This window comes from Amblyraja radiata, unplaced genomic scaffold (assembly GCF_010909765.2).
Source record: "Amblyraja radiata isolate CabotCenter1 unplaced genomic scaffold, sAmbRad1.1.pri scaffold_1060_ctg1, whole genome shotgun sequence".
NCBI lineage: Eukaryota > Metazoa > Chordata > Chondrichthyes > Rajiformes > Rajidae > Amblyraja > Amblyraja radiata.
This window is the reverse complement of record NW_022630242.1, coordinates 2,951-22,046: the sequence shown is the minus strand read 5'-3', so window position 1 is coordinate 22,046 and position 19,096 is coordinate 2,951. Positions and strand designations below refer to the sequence as shown.

At 47.9% G+C, this 19,096-nt stretch overlaps 1 long non-coding RNA gene across 1 annotated transcript; it reads right to left on the bottom strand.

Moving 5' to 3' along the window:
- Nucleotides 1-6,213: 6,213 nt before the first annotated feature.
- LOC116969720 lies at nt 6,214-18,824 on the bottom strand. Its single transcript, XR_004410905.1, has 3 exons — nt 18,813-18,824; nt 18,205-18,207; nt 6,214-6,280 (listed from the first exon to the last, which is right to left on the bottom strand). It is a non-coding gene; the product is annotated as an uncharacterized LOC116969720 (long non-coding RNA).
- Nucleotides 18,825-19,096: the final 272 nt, after the last annotated feature.

The following is a 19,096-nucleotide window of genomic DNA, read 5'->3' as shown; positions in this document are numbered from 1 at the left end:
TGTGGCTAAGAGGAGGGCGCTGCAGAGAGTTATTAAAACTGCACAGAGCATCACAAATGCTCAACTGCCCTCCCTGGATGACAGATACAGGGCCCGGTGCTTGCACCGGGCCACAAACATCAAGCAGGACACATCCCACCCTGCCAACCACCTTTTCACTCTGCTACCCTCTGGGTGGCGATACAGGTCTCTGAAGGCTCGCTCTGAAGACTAAAAAATAGTTTCTACCCATGTGTAGGTATGTTGCAAAGCCTACCTGAAGCGTCGCTGAAAATCTATCCCAGCCCGTGTGCGCGATTTTGGCGCCGTTTAGAGGGGAGCGAGTTTAAAACGCGATTTTCCCTAGGCTGTTCAAATCGACGTTTTTCAGCCTAGTTAATTATTAACGAACAATCGCTGGAAGATTCCGTAGCTGGAGCTATTATTAGTTTTAAGGGCTTTATTTACTTGTAATAGTAGGTTAAAAATTAACCTCTAAACCCGCGACCGCCGACAACGGGTCGGATCTCATACAGGGGAAAACGGAAGGTAGGCTGTTTCTTTTTACGTTAAAAAGGGCTTCTTAAGACCCCTTTATACAAAGTTTAATGTTGCGAGAAAGCTAATTTGGGCCCCATTATATCCCGCAATGTTTTTCTGGGCATTTGAGGGCACAAATCTACCGCAATGTGAACGTTCTAAACCAGCGCGTTCACAGGATCCCACTAGAAAGCTGATTTAAATGGACTTTAATTTACAGCAATTAAACACTAAATTCCTTCCATTTGGCCTATAAATTAATGTATATGAGATTTAAAAATCATGTTTTATTGTGAATTATTTGTGAATATTATTTGAACAGGCTATTTAAAAATGTTAAATCATTTATTAAGAAATGGATAGATGTTTAGATCTAGTAATTGAAGTTTGAAATTAGCTACAATTGAGTAACTAACTAATTATATGCTTTAATTTCAGGTCATCCAAGTAAGATTGTTTTATATTTGTTTCAGAATGCTTCAATCTATGATAACTGAAAATTTCATTCAGTTCTCTTAATTTTTAAGAAAGTTATGGGCTTTTGACTGTTCACGATCACAGCTTTTTTGTTGTGTCCATAGAAAATCAATAGGGAACAAGATGCTAATTTCCGAGTATGAAAATGGCCATAACTTTTTAAATACTTGAGATATGAAAGTGAATTAGGTGTCAAATTAAACTTCTTTTTATGCTTTATCTGATGGGATAAATTGCAGACTTGATTTTTAAAATCTCAAAATTTTGTGACATTGCTACCATGTGCGATAAAATAACTTGACTAACAGAGAACACTGGGGGAAGCACAATATAATTCAGGGTGCCAGATAATGCACAATATTCTTTTAAAATATTTTTAATACCTATTTATTATTTTCTTTACTGATCTTGTGTATATGTGAGTCAATGGCTGTTGTGTTTTGTTCATTTTAAATCTTTTATCCTGTGTCTTCTATGTACACACCAAAGGAGATGCAATGGAATTTTGTTGTACAGTTGTTGTGCAATGACAATAAACGTATTCTATTCTACTCTCTGGGTGAAGAAGTTTTTCCGCATCTCAATAGACACTAGATGCAGGAGTAGGCCATTCGGCCCTTCGTACCAGCACTGCCATTCAATGTGATCATGGCTGATCATCCACAATCAGTACCCCGTTCCTGCCTTCTCCCCATATCCCCTGAATCCGCTATCTTTAAGAGCCCTCTCTTGAAAGTTTCCAGAGAATCAACCTCCACCTGAGGCAGAGAATTCCACAGACTCACAACTCTCTGTGTGAAAAAATCCTAAATGTCCTACCCCTTATTCTTAAGCTGTGACCCCTGGTTCTGGACTCCCCCAACATGGGGAACATTTTTCCATATGGACCAGATGTGGGCAGATGGGATGAGTTGGTGTAGACACCTTGGTTGGCAGAGGTGAGATGGGCCAAAGGGCCTGTTTCTGTGCTGTATCTGTCGCATGCGATGTGCTGGTGAACCTCCACTGCACCTTCCAACAGCACGGTGACCAGAGGTTCACACTGGTGCAGCCACTACATGTTGCCTATCGTATTGCACGGTGCCTTGTCTGCTCTGGTCCCATGTCTCCAGTCAGCCCCCATCACCGCTGGATTGTGTACCATTCCCGGCCCTTGTTGTGTTGCAGGCCTCCACACTGCAGCGCTGTGCAGAGCAAGAACGTCAGCCACCGCGGGCTCCATCATCACCGCCCCCGTGGGTGGAACGGTGAGGTTCCCCATCCTACATCACAGCCAGGAGAGGTTCGAGGTGGCGATGGTGCGGATCCAACCCGATCTTGCAATCCTGGCCTGGAAGTCTGACAGCCCGGAGTATCCGTACATGGTCCGCCCGTCCTACAGGGACAGGGTCCGCTTCCGACGGGACACCTTCATCGAGCTGCGGGCCGTGAGGCCGGGTGACCACGGGACGTACGAGGTGCAGACAAACTACTTGGGGAGGAAGCTGAGGAACCGTGACCGGGAGCGCTTTGAGCTGCGAGTGGTCGGTGAGTAGCATCGTGGAGAGTTGTACACTATCCAGACTGGCCCTTCGGCCCATATGGTTCATGCTGGCCCCCTGGGCATTCTAGCCTGGTCCCACCCGCCTGCACCCAGCACTCTAAACCCTTTCTCTCCGTGAATAAATGAAACTTTATAGCCACATGTTCTTTGTTTTTCACACCCAAGGTATGCAAAGAGTCGCCACCTAAAGGGCACTGAAAGTGTTGCAAAGAATTCCATTTAACAAAGCATTTTTAACACTTTCCATTTGTGGTCCCGCTTAGTTCCCGGCGGTTCCCCCACGCCGAGATGGAATTCTCTGCCTCAGGTGGCGGTGGAGGCGGGTTCTCTGGATATTTTCCAGAGAGAGCTAGACAGAGCTCTAAAAGATACCGGAGTCAGGGGATATGGGGAGAAGGCAGGAACAGGTTACAGATACAACGGGTGACCAGCCATGATCACGATGAATGGTGGGGCTGGCTCGAGGGGCCAAATGGCCTACTGCTGCACCTATTGTCTATTTATAAGTGATAGGAGTAAAATTAGGCCATTCAGCCCATCAAGTCTACTCTGCCATTCAATCATGTCTGATCTATCTCTCCCTCCCAACCCCATTCTCCTGCCCTCTCCTCATAACGTCTGACACCCATACTAATCAAGAATCTATCTATCTCTGTCTTCAAAATATCCACTGATGGCCACCACAGCCTTCTGTTGCAAAGAATTCCACAGATTCACCATCCTCTGATGAAAGAGATTTCTCCTCGTCTCCGTCCTAAAAGAAAGTCCTTTAATTCTGTGACCTCTGGTCCTAGACTCTCCCATGAGTGGAAACATCCTCTCCACATCCTAATCCAAAACCAACCCAACCTCTCCCTGTAGCTGAAACCATCTAATCCAGGCAGCATTCTGGTAAACTACCTCTGCACCTTCTCCAATCCTTCCACATCTCCCGTATAATAGGGTGCCCAGAACTACACACATATGGGGCTTAACCAGAGTCGTATAGAGCTGCATCATGACTTCCTGCATCTTGTGTTCAATGCTCCAATACATTGAAGGCAAACATACCACACGCCTTTACCACTCTATCTGCTGGTGCTGCCACCTTTAGTGGGCTATGGGCTTGAACTCTCTGCGGTTTAGCTGGACCTTGCACTGTGCTGCCTTGCAGAGCCGATGTCCACACCGACCGTGGAGGTCAGCCGCAACTCGTCGCATTTCATGCTGAACTGCTCCACTGTCAGCGGCTGCCCCGTCACCTACCGGTGGGAGCGGCGATCGCAGTATCCCGGTGTGGGGAACGCCATCTTCCCCGGAGCCGTGCTGTACCTGCCGGACCTGGGGCATCACACCTACACCTGCGTCGCAGAAGATTGCTGCAGCCGCCGAGTCAGCGACGCATTCCCTGCAACGTTGCTGTCCGTCGCCCTGCCCGGAGGTGAGTGGGTCAATGCTGGGTCTCTGTCCAATGGGGGACTCATGCAGTACAGGAACAGGCCATTTGCCTCCCACTCCTCCCTGCTCACCAACGTGCCCCATTTACACTAGTCCCACCTGCCCGCATTTGGTCAATATCCCTCCAAACGTTTCCAGAGGGCAGCACGGTGTTGCAGCGAGGAGACTTGCTGCCACACAGCACCAGAGACCCGGGTTCGATCCTGACTACAGGAGCTGTCTGTACGGAGTTTGCACATTATCCCCGTGACCTGTGTGGGTTTCTCCGGGATCCTCCCACATTCCAAAGACGTGCGGGTTTGTTGGATATTTGACGATAATTGTAAGTTGTTCCCGGGAAATTGTCCCCGTATTGGGTTGTGTTAGTGTGCGGGGATTGCTGGTCAGTGCGGACTCAGTGGGCCGAAGGGCCTGTATCTCTAAATTAAACCAGACTCCAGGTTCACCACTGAGTGGCGATATCTCCTCCAGGGTCCAGGAGTCGTTGGGCGATCGTTCCCTCCGTGTTCCTTCAGGTTGTTGCCGTGCTGGTAGTCTGGGTATCGAATCTCCGCAGAAACCGTGCCGTGAGTATCCTCATCTTCACACTCTCGCCCATCCCCCCCCTCTCTATCCCCGTCCCTCCCCCCTCTCCGTCCCCCTCCCCCCTTTTCCCCGCCTGCCCCCCTCCGCTCTTCCCCCGCACCCGTCTTGCTCCCGACGCCCCATCTTCCCCCTCCCCTCTTTCACCTTCCCCCCTCCCCCCTCCCCTCCTCTCCCTCCCCTCTCCTCTCCGTCCCCCTGTCCCCACACCCACCATCCCCGCACCCCCATCTCTCCCGGCTAACATTGTGGGGTCACGCTGCCCCCTAGTGCACGGGGTGGATGGGCCATGATGCCCGGTCACTAACACAGGACTCTCTCTCTCTCTCTCTCTCTATCTTTTTCTCTCCCTCCCTCCCTCCCTCCCTCCCTCCCTCCCTCCCTCCCTCCCTCCCTCCCTCCCTCCTCGCCTCCGCTCCCTCCCTCCATCCCTCCCTCCCTCCCTCCCTCCCTCCCTCCCCTCCCTCTACCCCCCTCCCCCCTCTCTCCCCCCCCTCCCTCTCTCTCCCCCCTCCCTGCCTCCCATCCCCCCCATCCCTCTCCCCCCCCCTCCCTCTCTCCCCCCCCTCCCTCCTTCCCCCCCTCCCTCTCTCCCCGCCCTCCCTCTCTCCCCCCCTCCCTCTCTGCCCCCGCTCCCTCTCTCCCCCCCTCCTCTCTCCCACCCTCCCTCTGCGCCCCCCCCCTCCCTCCTCCCCGCCCCCCTCCCTCTCTCCCCCCCACCCTCTCTCCCCCCCTCCCATCATCTCCCCCCCCCCATCCCCTCTCGCCCCCCCCTCCCTCTCTCCGCGCCCCTCCTCTCTCCCCCCCCCCTCCCTCTCTCCCCCCCCCCCCCCTCCCTCTCTCCTCCCCTCCCCCCCCCTCCCTCTCTCCCCCCCTCCTCTCTCTCCCCCCCTCCCTCTCTCCCCCCCCCCCCTCTCTCCCCCCCCCTCCCTCTCTCCCCCCCCCTCTCTCCCCCCCCCCTCCCCTCTCTCCTCTCCCCCCCCCTTCCCTCTCTCCCCCCCCCTCCCTCTCTCCTCTCCCCCCCCCCCCCCTCCCCCTCCCCCTCTCTCTCTCGCCCCCCCTCTCCCCCTCCCCCCCACTCTCCCTCCCTCTCCCCCCATCTCTCTCTCCCCCCCTCTCTCTCTCTCTCTCTCGCCCCCCCCCCCCTCTCTCCCCCCCCCATCTCTCTCTCCCCCCCTCTCTCTTTCCCCCCCCCTCTCTCCTTTCCCCCCCCTCTCTTTCCCCCCCTCCCGCTTCTCTCCTCCTCACGCTCTCTGGTCTCCCCCCCTCCTCTCTCTCCCCCTCCCTCTCTCCCCCCCCTCCTTCTCTCCCCCCCCTCCCGTCTCGTCCCGGTCCCCCTCCCTTCGTCTCTCCCCCCTCCCTGCTAACTCCTCCCCGCTTCGGTCCCTCTCTCTCCGCCCCCCCTCCTCTCTCTCCCCCCCTCCCTCTCTCTCCCCCCCTCCCTCTCGTCTCCCCCCCCTCCCTCTCTCTCCCCCCCCTCCCTCTCTCTCCCCCCCTCCCTCCCTCTGTCTCTGCCCCCTCCCCCTCTCACTCTCCCCCTCTCTCTCTCTCTCTCGCAGGAACAAGGAGTGTGACGGTGTGCGTTGGGTGAGTTGCAGAATGCGGACCAGTGTATGTGGGGGGTCACATTGCACCCCGTCGCTGGATGATGGGGCACAAGTTTGCTGCTGTCCCATCTCTGTGGCAGATGTGAGCCCCCTGTCCATGGTCCCAGAGCCCCCCCTGCCTGACACTGTGGGGGCGTATAGGGGGAAGGGAGATTACTGGACAGATGAAGACTACAGACTGTATGAACTATCAGGAATTGAGGACCATGGTCATCAACAAACTATGATCTCACCGATTGTGGTTTGAAGATTCTGTCCGTGTTCTCCGTCTATTTGTCTCTGTCTTTTCTCTGTATTTTTGTACAATGTCCGTGCCGAACATGATGCCTTTACACTTTAGAAACACAGTGTTACATTTTAAAAGTTAAAAATTTGAATGACTTGTAAAATATACCATCAACCTGAACAAAACTTGATACAGCACACCACAGGACAATGGTGATTAAGGTGGTCCAAAATTGTAGTGCTACCTTGTACCGTTTTGGCGTAATTTCAGGAACTCTGCACAGACAGACATAGAAACAAACAAGATGAGAGTTTTAGTAATATTTATATGTGTGGGTAAGTTTTACTTTGTTACAAAGTGATGGGGGCATGGAACACGTGGTCAAGGGTGGTGGTGGAGGCAGATATGATAGTGGTGTTTAAGAGGCATGTGGTTATGGGGGGATGTGGATCATGTACAGGCAGATGCGATGAGGTTATTATGGCATCGTGTTCAGAATGGACATTGTGGGCCGAAGGGCCTGTGTTGTACTTTTCTATGTTCTATATGAATCTTGTCGTAAACTTTACCAAAGTCTATGTAGACAATATCTATCCAATCCCCATTGACTATTGTTGCATCTGTTGCTCTTTGGGAAACTGTAATTTATACAAAGTCTGACTATTGATGCAATGGATGTTTGTTCTGCACGTATTTGTGCAGCTTGTGATGACATTGTAACATGCACTTTGAACATATTAAATCCGATTTATTTTTACACCTGCTGCCTGACATGTCAGCCTCTGCCTGATGCAACAACGGCCATTGGTGTTGGTTCATTGTTGTATGTGTACAGAGATCCAGTGACAAACTCCTGTCTCTGTGTTATCCAGTTAAGTACAACAGGCAGGATTGACATATGATGAAAGAATGGATCAACTGGGCTTGTATTCACTAGAATTTAACATGTAACATGTTGTTCCATTGTTTAAAAAGGGTTCTAAGAGTAAACCTAGCAATTATAGACCTGTTAGTTTGACTTCAGTGGTGGGCAAATTGATGGAAAGGATACTTAGAGATAATATATATAAGCATCTGGATAAACAGGGTCTGATTAGGAACAGTCAACATGCATTTGTGCCTGGAAGGTCATGTTTGACTAATCTTCTTGAATTTTTTGAAGAGGTTACTCGGGAAATTGATGAGGGTAAAGCAGTGGATGTTGTCTATATGGACTTTAGTAAGGCCTTTGACAAGGTTTCTCATGGAAGGTTGGTTGAGAAGGTTCAATTGTTGGGTATTAATGGTGAAGTAACAAGATGGATTCAACAGTGGCTGAATGGGAGATGCCAGAGAGTAATGGTGGATGGTTGTTTGTCAGGTTGGAGGCCGGTGACTAGTGGGGTGCCTCAAGGATCTGTGTTGGGTCCACTGTTGTTTGTCATGTACATCAATGATCTGGATGATGGTGTGGTAAATTGGATTAGTAAGTATGCAAATGATACTAAGATAGGTGGTGTTGTGGATAATGAAGTAGATTTCCAAAGTCTACAGAGTGTGAGGTACTACATCTTGGCAGTACAAATCAAAATAGGACGTACATGGTAAATGGTAGCGAATTGAGGAATGCAGTTGAACAGAGGGATCTAGGAATAACTGCATAGTTCCCTGAAGGTGGAATCTCATGTAGATGGGGTGGTAAAGAAAGCTTTTGGTTTGCTAGCCTTTATAAATCAGAGTATTGAGTATAGAAGTTGGGATGTAATGTTAAAATTGTACAAGGCATTGGTGAGACCAATTCTGGAGTATGGTGTACAATTTTGGTCGCCCAATTATAGGAAGGATGTCAACAAAATACAGAGAGTACAGAGGAGATTTACTAGAATGTTGCCTGGGTTTCAGCAACTAAGTTACAGAGAAAGGTTGAATAAGTTAGGTCTTTATTCTTTGGAGCGCAGAAGGTTAAGGGGGGTGACTTGATAGAGGTCTTTAAAATGATGAGAGGGATAAACAGAGTTGACGTGGATAAGCTTTTCCCATTGGCTAATCTTCCCCAATCAGTACCCCGTTCCTGCCTTCTCCCCATATGCCCTAACTCCGTTATCTTTAAGAGTCCTAACTAGCTCTCTCTTGAAAGTATCCAGAGTACTGGCCTCCACCGCCCTCTGAGGCAGAGAATTCCACAGACTCACAACTCTCTCTGTAAAAAAGGCTAGATGCAGGAAAAATGTTCCCGATGTTGGGGGGAGTCCAGAACCAAGGGGTCACAGTTAAAGAATAAATGGTGGCCATTAGGGACTGAGATGAGGAAACATGTTTTCACCCTGATTTAGGATGACCAGCAATGATCATCATATTGAATGGCTTTTAAAAAAAGTCGAGGCAAACAATTGGGCTGCAGCCACACCTGACAACCAAAATTCTTTTTGTGAACACAATTTTTTTTTTTTAAAAGACGAGGCAACCAATTGGGCTACAGCCACACCTGACAGCAAAAATTCATTTTGTGAACACAAACTTTTAAAAAAAGGCGAGGCAAACAATTGGGCTGCAGCCAATTTACAGCCGCATCGAGGGGACTCGCCGTGGAGTAGACGTGCGTTCATTGATATTCGCAGCTCAGAGAGCCGTGACCCTCTCGCTTCCTGGGTCTGGCAGAGACTGACTGAGGCACGACACTTCCGGGTTTTATAGTCCCTCCCCCAGCAGAGAGAATGGGGACATTTTTTTAAACATGAATATATCTCTGCTTTTTCATCAATGGGAAAAATTCTCTGGTCCAGGAAGGCGGAGGGGGGCTCTGAGCGAGGTGTCCAAAATTGAGAGCCATAGGTGGCGGCGTTCTCTTGTAAATCGCACCACAGTGGGCCAAAAGCGGTCAAGATCAGACTTTTAGTAATATAGATTTCATTAATTTATTCTTTATCTCTCAACATCACCGTCTACATCTCTCGTTTCCCTTTCCCCCGACTCTCCGCCTGATGAAGGGTAACGACTCGAAACGTCACTCGTCGCCTCTCCAGAGATGCTGACTGTCTCGCGGAGTTACTTCGGCATTTTGTGTCAATTTTCGCCCAGGAGGAAGACATTTATAGATAATCGCGAAGACTCTCTGTTCCATTATTCCGTCTCCATTTCAAATTAGCTATTCTGAGCGGTGTGCCGCATCTATATGGATTGATGTGAATATTTAAATAAGAAAGAATTCAACAATTCGGAACAACGCTGGTTTCTTACCCGTTCTGAAATGTCTCCAAAATATCATTGTAACCGTTTTTGTTGTTGTTTGGGTATCGCGTGTACATTTCCCCGTATATTCGTATATTTACAATATGTATCCCTTTGGTATCGGTTTCATCAACTTGCGTTGAGCAAAGTATCTCTAATAGTAACTGTAACAACAGCGATTGTAACTGTGGATAGCACTTGTAACAGTGGCCAGCACAATATAGACTTCCTTGGGTTATTTTGTATTCCTCTCACCACACACGCGCAGACATACAGAAATAGAGAGAGAGAGAAATATTTATGTCAATTTCTCTCTCCCCCTCCCCCTCCCCCTCCCCTCTCCCCCTCCCCCTCGCTCTCTCGAAAATTGGTGGTAACAGGGCCGTGACGTGAACGCTCTTTCCTTAACCCCGTTTTTCTGAGTGGAGGCCTCAAAAATAATTGATGGAAATTAATACAGAGAAGCATGAGGTCTTGCATTTTGGGACGTCACATAGGAAGGACCTACACTGAATGGGAATGCGCTGGGCGTGGTTTAGAGCAGAGGGATCGAGGAGTTCAGGTACATAGTTCCTTAGAACTGTCGTCACAAGTAGATAGGGTGGTCAAAACGGCTTTTGGTACAGTAGCCTCCATCAGTCAGAATATCGAGTATAGAAGTTGGGACGTCATGATGCAGTTATGTGAGGCCAATTTCAGACTATTATGTTCAGAATTGGTCATCGTGTTATAGGAAAGATGTTGTCAAACTGGAAAGAAAGCAGAGAAGATTTACAAAGTTGTTGCCTGGACCCGAGCGCCCAAGCTATAGGGAGAGAATGAGCAGGCCAGGACTTTATTTTTGGAGCGCACGAGGATGATGTCTCTTTGATTAAGGTGTACACAATCATGTGGGAGACTGTTCTGGTAAATGCACAGTCTTTTGCACAGAACATGGGAATCACGAACCAGAGGACATGTGTTTAAGTTGTGGGGGGAAAGATTTAATAGGAACCCGATGGCTGACTTTTTTTACACAAAGGATTGTGGGTAACGTTTAAGAAACATGTGGACAGGGACATGGATCGGGCACGTTTAGAGGGATACACATATAGGTGCGACTCGTGTAGATGGGGCATGTTGGTCAGCATTGGCAGGTTGGGCCGAAGGGCCTGTTTCTACGCTGATTTACTCTATGACTCTCTGCCTCTGTGTCTGGGCATCTTGCAGCCGGAAGATTCAATACTGAATTCACCAACTTTAAATAACTCGTGCTTTATTTCTGTCGGTATCAACATTTATGTTTCTCCTCAATTTGTTACTTTGTTGTCATATAAACCTAGGTTTGAATGACAATAAATTACATTCTATTCTATTCGTCTCGTCTTGCCTGCCCAGCACATCTCTCAGTAGCAACAAATTGCACTGTAATGCCCATGTCCCACTTAGGAAACCGGAATGGAAACCTTTGGAGACCTTGCGCCCCACCTAAGGTTTCCGTGAGGTTCCCGGAGGTATTGGTCACTCTCCCTAATAGTCGAAAGTGGTTTCTGTGTTCCTGCGATTATTTCAACCAATTCAAACTGACCTCGACTAAAAATAGATAGCCGTTTGGTCGAAGCCAGTGGAGTGGGATCGCTATTTATTTACAGGCAGTCGAAGGCAATCTCCTTCTCTGACCGGCCATTTTGATTGGCTCATTGGAGTTTTCAGCAAAGATTCAGCAAGGATCTTTGGTTTTCAGGACCTAGAAGATCCGCCGGAAGGTAAAATGCCCGCTAACTTTATTAAACTTCTTAAAACACTCTTCTTAAAAAGTCTCCACTCCTTCTCTCCCCCCTTCTCTCTCCCCTGCGCTCTCTAAAGCACTTACTGTGCTCTGTGGCAGCCGTTTACCTTCCTCTTCATCGCGCAGACAGCGCTCCTCGGCTGCCCTGGTCCCCACCTTCGCTGTGTGTGTGTGTGTGTGTGTGCGGTCGGTAGCAAAGATCCTGTAGGATATTTGGTCAGTAGATGCAGCTCATGCTTCGGTCGAGGCTTTCCAGGCGAGTGACCAAAACCTCTGGCGACTCATGGAAACCTTGGGTGGGACGCAAGGTCACCAGAGGTTTCCGTTCAGGTTTCCTAAGTGGGGCAGGGGCATTAATGAAACAAATGTTCTTGTCCCTGCCACTGTTAACCCATTTGGACTTGGCCTATAGGAAATGATATATTTGTTCTGACGAGCGGAAAGAGGAAAAGAACCACTTTGTGGATAATGAAGAGGATTTCCAAAGTCTACAGAGTGATTTAGGCCATTTGGAAAAATGGGCTGAAAGATGGCAGATGGAGTTTAATGCTGATAAATGTGAGGTGTTACACCTTGGCAGGACAAATCAAAATAGGACTTACAAGATAAATGGTAGGGAATTGAAGAATACAGTTGAACAGAGGGATCTGGGAATAACCGTGCATAGTTCCTTGAAGGTGGAATCTCATATAGATAGGGTGGTAAAGAAAGCTTTTGGTATGCTAGCCTTTATAAATCAGAGCATTGAGTATAGAAGCTGGGATGTAATGTTAAAATTGTACAAGGCATTGGTGAGACCAAAGCTGGAGTATGGTGTACAATTTTGGTCGCCCAATTATAGGAAGGATGTCAACAAAATAGAGAGAGTACAGAGGAGATTTACTAGAATGTTGCCTGGGTTTCAACAACTAAATTACAGAGATAGGTTGAATAAGTTAGGTCTTTATTCTCTGGAGCGCAGAAGGTTAAGGGGGGACTTGATAGAGGTCTTTAAAATGATGAGAGGGATAGACAGAGTTGATGTGATCAAACTTTTCCCTTTGAGAATAGGGAAAATTCAAACAAGAGGACATGACTTCAGAATTAAGGGACAGGAGTTTAGGGGTAACATGAGGGGGAACTTCTTTACTCAGAGAGTGGTAGCGGTGTGGAATGAGCTTCCAGTGGAAGTGGTGGCGGCAGGTTCGTTGGTATCATTTAAAAATAAATTGGATAGGCATATGGATGAGAAGGGAATGGAGGGTTATGGTATGAGTGCAGGCAGGTGGGACTAAGGGAAAAAAGTTGTTCGGCACGGACTTGTAGGGCCGAGATGGCCTGTTTCCGTGCTGTAATTGTTAAATGGTTATATGGTTAAAATCCATCTGTCTTTTTTTTTTTTTTTTTTTTGTCTTGTTGGATGTATGTTTTAGTTTATTTTTGGTTGTGTATGTGTGAGGGGCGAGGAAAACTTGTTTTAGTCTCATCCTTCGGGGCGATGCGACCTTTTCATTGTCGTATCTCCGACTGCGTCTGCGTTGAGGCCTAATCGCGGAGCTGGCGGCCTCCAACTGGGACCGACCTCGAGGCTCCGGAGGCAGAGCCAGGACTCACCATCGCGAACCTGGTCGACGTCGGGGCTGTGGCGGCATTGCGGCGGCCGCCCGACTTTGGAGCCTCGGAGGCTTCGGCCGCGGGCCCAGTGGACGACAACATCGGGAGCTCACAGGTCCCAGGATGGCGACCTGTTCTCCGGAGCTCCCGCAACAACAGCTTCGTCCGCTGGACCGGAGGGTGGCAGCTTCGACCCCCGAGCCGCGGAGTTTGAACCGGCCCGTTAGTGGAGCTCAGAATCGGCAGCGGGACTTACCATTACCCGGCGGGGGGCCCAACATTGAAAGCCTGGATCTCCTCAACACAGAGGGAGAACAAGGAAGGAAGAGACGAGGACTTGAAGACTTGCCTTCCATCACAGTGAGGACGTACTTGGTAGACTCACTGTGTTCATTGTGTGTTCTGTTATTTTATTCTCTGTTATGACTGCAAGGTACGAAATTTTGTTCAAAGAAACAAGTTTGAATGACAATAAAGGATAATTTACTTTACTTTAAATGATGGTGATCTAAACTCAGTGGTTCCATGGTACTTTATTGTCAGAGGTAGGTAGATACAGTGACATTATTTGTTTTGTTATCAATTCAGTAAAATCACGTTATACATAATCACAGTCACACATAAACATGTTCAGCCATCTATTCTACTAATAGTACACTTCTGATATAGAATACACATAGTCACCACGTTTCAGAAACAATCTTCAAACAAGTTGAAGAGCCCTAACCGGTTTGGCTTGGATCCAATGTTAAGTGGGATTAGCAGAGTCTTTTGTGCCAGTATTGACGCTATGGGGTCTCCATTCTGAAAAATTACACCGACCCGAAACCTTGCCTATCCATTCCCTCCACGGGTGTAGCCTGACACGGTGAATTCCTCCAGCACTCTATGTTTTGTTCAAGATTCTGGCATCTGCAGTTCCTTGTATCTCCATGTTGTTGCTTTTTCTTTGGACATTTCAATGATTCTGCTATCCGTGCAGAAAGCCCGCCAAATTGTCATCTGATTGGAACATATTTTTTAACGCTGGGGACTGAGATTGGGGTCTATCGTGACATGTTTTGGATTTTCTTACTATCTCTCATGTTGGTAAGATCTGGTGTAGCCTTTCGACCTGCAATAGTGACTCTGTTACTCTTCGCAGAGCCCGCCCGACCTGCTGAGTATTTCAGGTTTTTCTGTTTAATTTGAATCCCTTTGATTAACAGGGCAAAATGGATGAAACTATATTTGAACATTACGTTTGTTTGTTTGGAACCTTACACTGGCCGGTCATCTAAATCTTCGCTTTTAAACCAACAGCACGATGTTTTAGGATCGGAACACAACGTGCTGAAGGAACTCAGTGGGTCAGGCAGTATCCTGGGAGGGAATTGACGGATACGATTTTGGTCGAGCCCCTCTTCATACTGATTGTAGTTGGGGCAGAATGCTGCAAAAGAGACGTGGGGCCGGAATTAAGCCTGGCAAGTGATGGGTGGATGGACACAAAGTTCTGGAGTAACTCAGCGGGTCAGGCAACATCTTTGAACAAAATTAATAGGCTGTGGGCCGAGCATCAAAAATGTGTCTAGAAATCAATTTTCATGACCCAAGTCACCAAACTACATGAGATTTTCCACAGATTTAGATGAAATATAATTGAGAAGGAAGTCATAACTCGTCATTGCCAAAAGCTGCACATTACTTAATTAAATTAATTAGAAAATGAGATCGGGAAAGTAAGCGCCATCAAGTGGCCAATACCCATATTACACCATGGGGAGCCCATTCCCGTGTTCCAGTCCATTTAAACTATATATTATTATACCTATATATATATGACTTGTAAATATGACTGTAATCATATATAATAAAGTATAAGGGTCAGGCAGAGGCTACAAAAAACCCCATCTCATAAGTCATTAAGTCTGCATGGACTTCAATTCATAACATTTCAACCTCTTCTTAATGTTAATGAGAATAACACTGTTACTACCGTAGATAAATTAGTTCAAGTTCACATACATCAATTCATTTCTACATAAACATCAGCCATTTCTGACCATTTCTCACTCCAATGGCAGCCTATAAAGTGTAATGAATATACCTCAATTTTTCTCCCGTGGGGCCTGGAAACGGCCGCTAAGGACGGCACTGTGTACAGCCACTATGTACAGCCTCCTCTCCCACCCCCCCCCCCCCCCCCGCCCGCGGATATGATCCGCGGCTCCGCATCCGTGAGTGAGTGAGTGAGTGAATGAGTGAGTGAGTGAGTGAGTGAGTGAGTGAGTGAGTGAGTGAGTGAGTGAGTGAGTGAGTGAATGAGTGAAGGAATGAGTGAGTGAGTGAGTGAGTGAATGAATGTGAATGAATGAATGAAGGGGTGAATGAATGAGCGAATGAGTGAGTGAATGAGTGAGTGAATGAGTGAATGAGTGAACGAATGAGTGATTAAATGAATGAAGGAATTAATGAATGAGTGAATGAATGAATGAGTGAGTGAGTGAGTGAGTGAGCGAATGAATGAGTGAATGTACAGCCTCCAAATCTCATTTTTCACATAATAAAAGGATGCAATTAAATTAATTAAAGTCCATACAGATTAATTTTCATAAATTCAGACTTTAGATCTTACCTTTCCGTTTGAGTTGTTTGCAGCACTTCAACAGGGACTTTGCTTTCAAGACTTTCTTCCACTTCTATCCACTTGGCTGGACATTTTTCAGACTTCTTAATACTTTTCTCACTAAATTCAATTACCATGCTGCAAGTTTCCACGACATGTACTCCACAGAACAACAAAGAACCTTCATCGGAATCTCCAGTAAAACAGGCATCAGTGAAGTCCTCTCAGCCATGTTGTGTGCTAGCCTGAAGCAAAGCGCGTGATTGGCCAACTGGCATACAACTCAATGTTAAACGTGTTGGACGAAAAATACCCGAAATTTGTTTGTGACGAGTTTCAGGGGTGATTTATATAATATTTTTACACAATATGTGAAAATTTCATGTAATTTTGTGACTCGGGTCACGAAACAGTGGAAGAAAGCTCCTCGGCCCACAGCCTATAATAGGTGACGTTTCTTTCCGTGTGAAGAAATGTTCCGAGCCGAAACGTCACATATTTTTTTCTTCCGAGATGCTGCCTGACCCGCTGAGTTACGCCAGCACTTTATGCTTGTCTTCGTTAGAAACTAGCTTCTGCAGTTCCTCCCAACACCAGTATTACGTGGATTCGGGTGAGGGGAAGGGTGATTGGCAGATGGTTGAAAATAACGACAACGGCTAAAGGTGAAAATGAGACAAAATTCTGTTAGGTGTGGAAAGAAGAGTGAAATGTAAAGCCAGAGGGAGGGATATCGATGGAAGGGGACATGGGGTTGGGGGGGTTAGCGGGACGAACGGGTGTCGTATCGGGTTAGGGGCACATGAAAGAGAGGGGGATACTAGTTAAAATTAGATAAATCAATCTTCATATCGAAGATAGACACAAAGTGCGGGAGGAACTCAGTGGGACAAGCAGCATCTCTGGAGAGAAGGAAAGGGTGATGTTTCCCATCCCTTCTCTCCAGAGATGCTGCCTGTCCCGCTGAGTTCCGTCAGCATTTTGTGCCTATCTTCGGTTTGAACGCGCATTTGCGGTTCCTTGCTATACACCAATCTTCATACAACATCAACAACACATAATCCTCCGCCATTTCCGCCACCTCCAACGTGACCCCACCACTCGCCACATCTTCCCATCTCCCCCCATGTCTGCCTTCCGCAAAGACCGCTCCCTCCGCAACTCCCTCGTCAATTCTTCCCTTCCCTCCCGCACCACCCCCTCCCCGGGCACTTTCCGTTGCAACCGCAAGAAATGCAACACCTGTCCCTTCACCTCCCCCCTCGACTCCATTCAAGGTCCCAAGCAGTCGTTCCAGGTGCGACAAAGGTTCACCTGTATCTCCTCCAACCTCATCTACTGCATCCGCTGCTCTAGATGTCAGCTAATTTACATCGGTGAGACCAAGCGTAGGTTGGGCGACCGTTTCGCCGAACACCTCCGCTCAGTCCGCCTTAACCTACCTGACCTCCCGGTGGCTCAGCACTTCAACTCCCCCTCCCATTCCCAATCCGACCTCTCTGTCCTGGGTCTCCTCCATTGCCAGAGTGAGCAACAGCGGAAATTGGAGGAACAGCACCTCATATTCCGTCTGGGGTCCTTGCGCCCTTATGGCATCAACATTGAATTCCCCCAATTTGGCTAGCCTGTGCTGTCCCCTCCCCTTCCTTCACCCTCTAGCTGTCTCCTCCCACCCTCCCATCCGCCCGCCCTCGGGCTCCTCCTCCTCCCTTTTTCCTTCTTTCTTTCCCCACCCCCCATCAGTCTGAAGAAGGGTTTCGGCCCGAAACGTCGCCTATTTCCTTCGCTCCATAGATGCTGCTGCACCCGCTGAGTTCCTCCAGCAATTTTGTGTACCTCCAATCTTCATACAGTTGGGTGCTAGGCTAACCCAGCAGAATATAAGGTGCTGTTCCTCCAGTTTAAGTGTGGCCTCTCTCTTATGGCCAAGGACAGATAAGTCGGTATGGGAAAGGGAAGGGCAGTTACACGGCTGGGAAAGCAAGAAACCAGGCAACGAGCTTCGATTCAACGATCTAATTTATTTTTAAAAAACGGACATAATAATAAATGGATTTGCTATCAATTTCTTCGCTTCCTCCCGGAACCTCCTCTGGACAAGTGCTTAAATACAAGTGACTGTACAGGAAGTCAAATACATTAGCAGAAGCGATATTCTAATCGCAAGATAAAGGGACCTCGGGACGTTGACCGCAAAACTCTGTGTGACACAAGTCAAAACACAAGTCAATTATCAAACCGGAGTCTACAGCTCAGTGAAGCTCCCCGAGATGGCAAATAACAGAATCATTGAAGTCCTCCGGTTTGTGATCTCGGGATGACATATATTACCGTCCACGCACTGCTTCTGGGCGCTGCGGATTCGACTGGCCTGTACAATGTGCCTGGCGCTGACTGTGAGTGGATTTAACAGCAGTACCAGCGGCAGTGGCAGCAGTGGCACCAACAGTTTGGAGAACCATGTGTACGTCTTCCATACGGGCGAAGAAGCATATTCCATCTCATCCAACTCAGTATCCTGTACCTGCCTTCTCTCCATACCTCCTGATCCTTTTAGCCACAAGGGCCACATCTAAATATTGCCAGTGAACTGGCCTCAACTACTTTCTTTGTCAGAGAGTTCCAGAGATTCACCACTCTCTGTGTGAAAAATGCTTTTATCATCTCGGTCCCAAATGATTTCCCCTTTATCCTTAAATTGTGACGCCTTGTCCTGGACTTCCCCTACATCAGAAACAATCTTCCTGCATCTAGCCTGTCCAACCCCTTAAGAATTTTGTAAGTTTCTATAAGATCCCCCCTCAATCTCCTAAATTCTAGCGAGTACAAGCCGAGTCTATCCAGTCTTTCTTGATATGAAAGTCCTGACATCCCAGGAATCAGTCTGGTGAACATTCTCTGTACTCCCTCAATGGCAAGAATGTCTTTCCTCAGATTTGGAGACCATAACTGTACGCAATACTCCAGGTGTGGTCTCACTGTACAACTGCAGTAGAACCTCCCTGCTCCTATACTTAAATCCTTTTGCGATGAATGCTAACATACCATTCGCTTTCTTCACTGCCTGCTGCACCTGCATGCCCACTTTCAATGACTGGTGTACCATGACACCCAGGTCTCGTTGCATCTCCCCTTTTCCTAATCGGCCACCATTTAGATAACAGTCTACTTTCCTGTTTTTGCCACCAAAGTGGATAGCCTCACATTTATCCACATTATACTGCATCTGCCATACATTTGCCCACTCACCCAGCCTATCCAAGTCACCTTGCAGCCTCCTAGCATCCTCCTAACAGCTAACACTGCCCCCCAGCTTCGTGTCATCCGCAAACTTTGAGATGTTGCATTCAATTCCCTCGTCCAAATCATTAATATATATTGTAAATAGCTGGGGTCCCAGCACTGAGCCTTGCGGTACCCCACTAGTCACTGCCTGCCATTCTGAAAAGGACCCGTTCACTCCTACTCTTTGCTTCCTGTTTGCCAGCCAGTTCTCTATCCACATCAATACTGAACCCCCTATGCCATG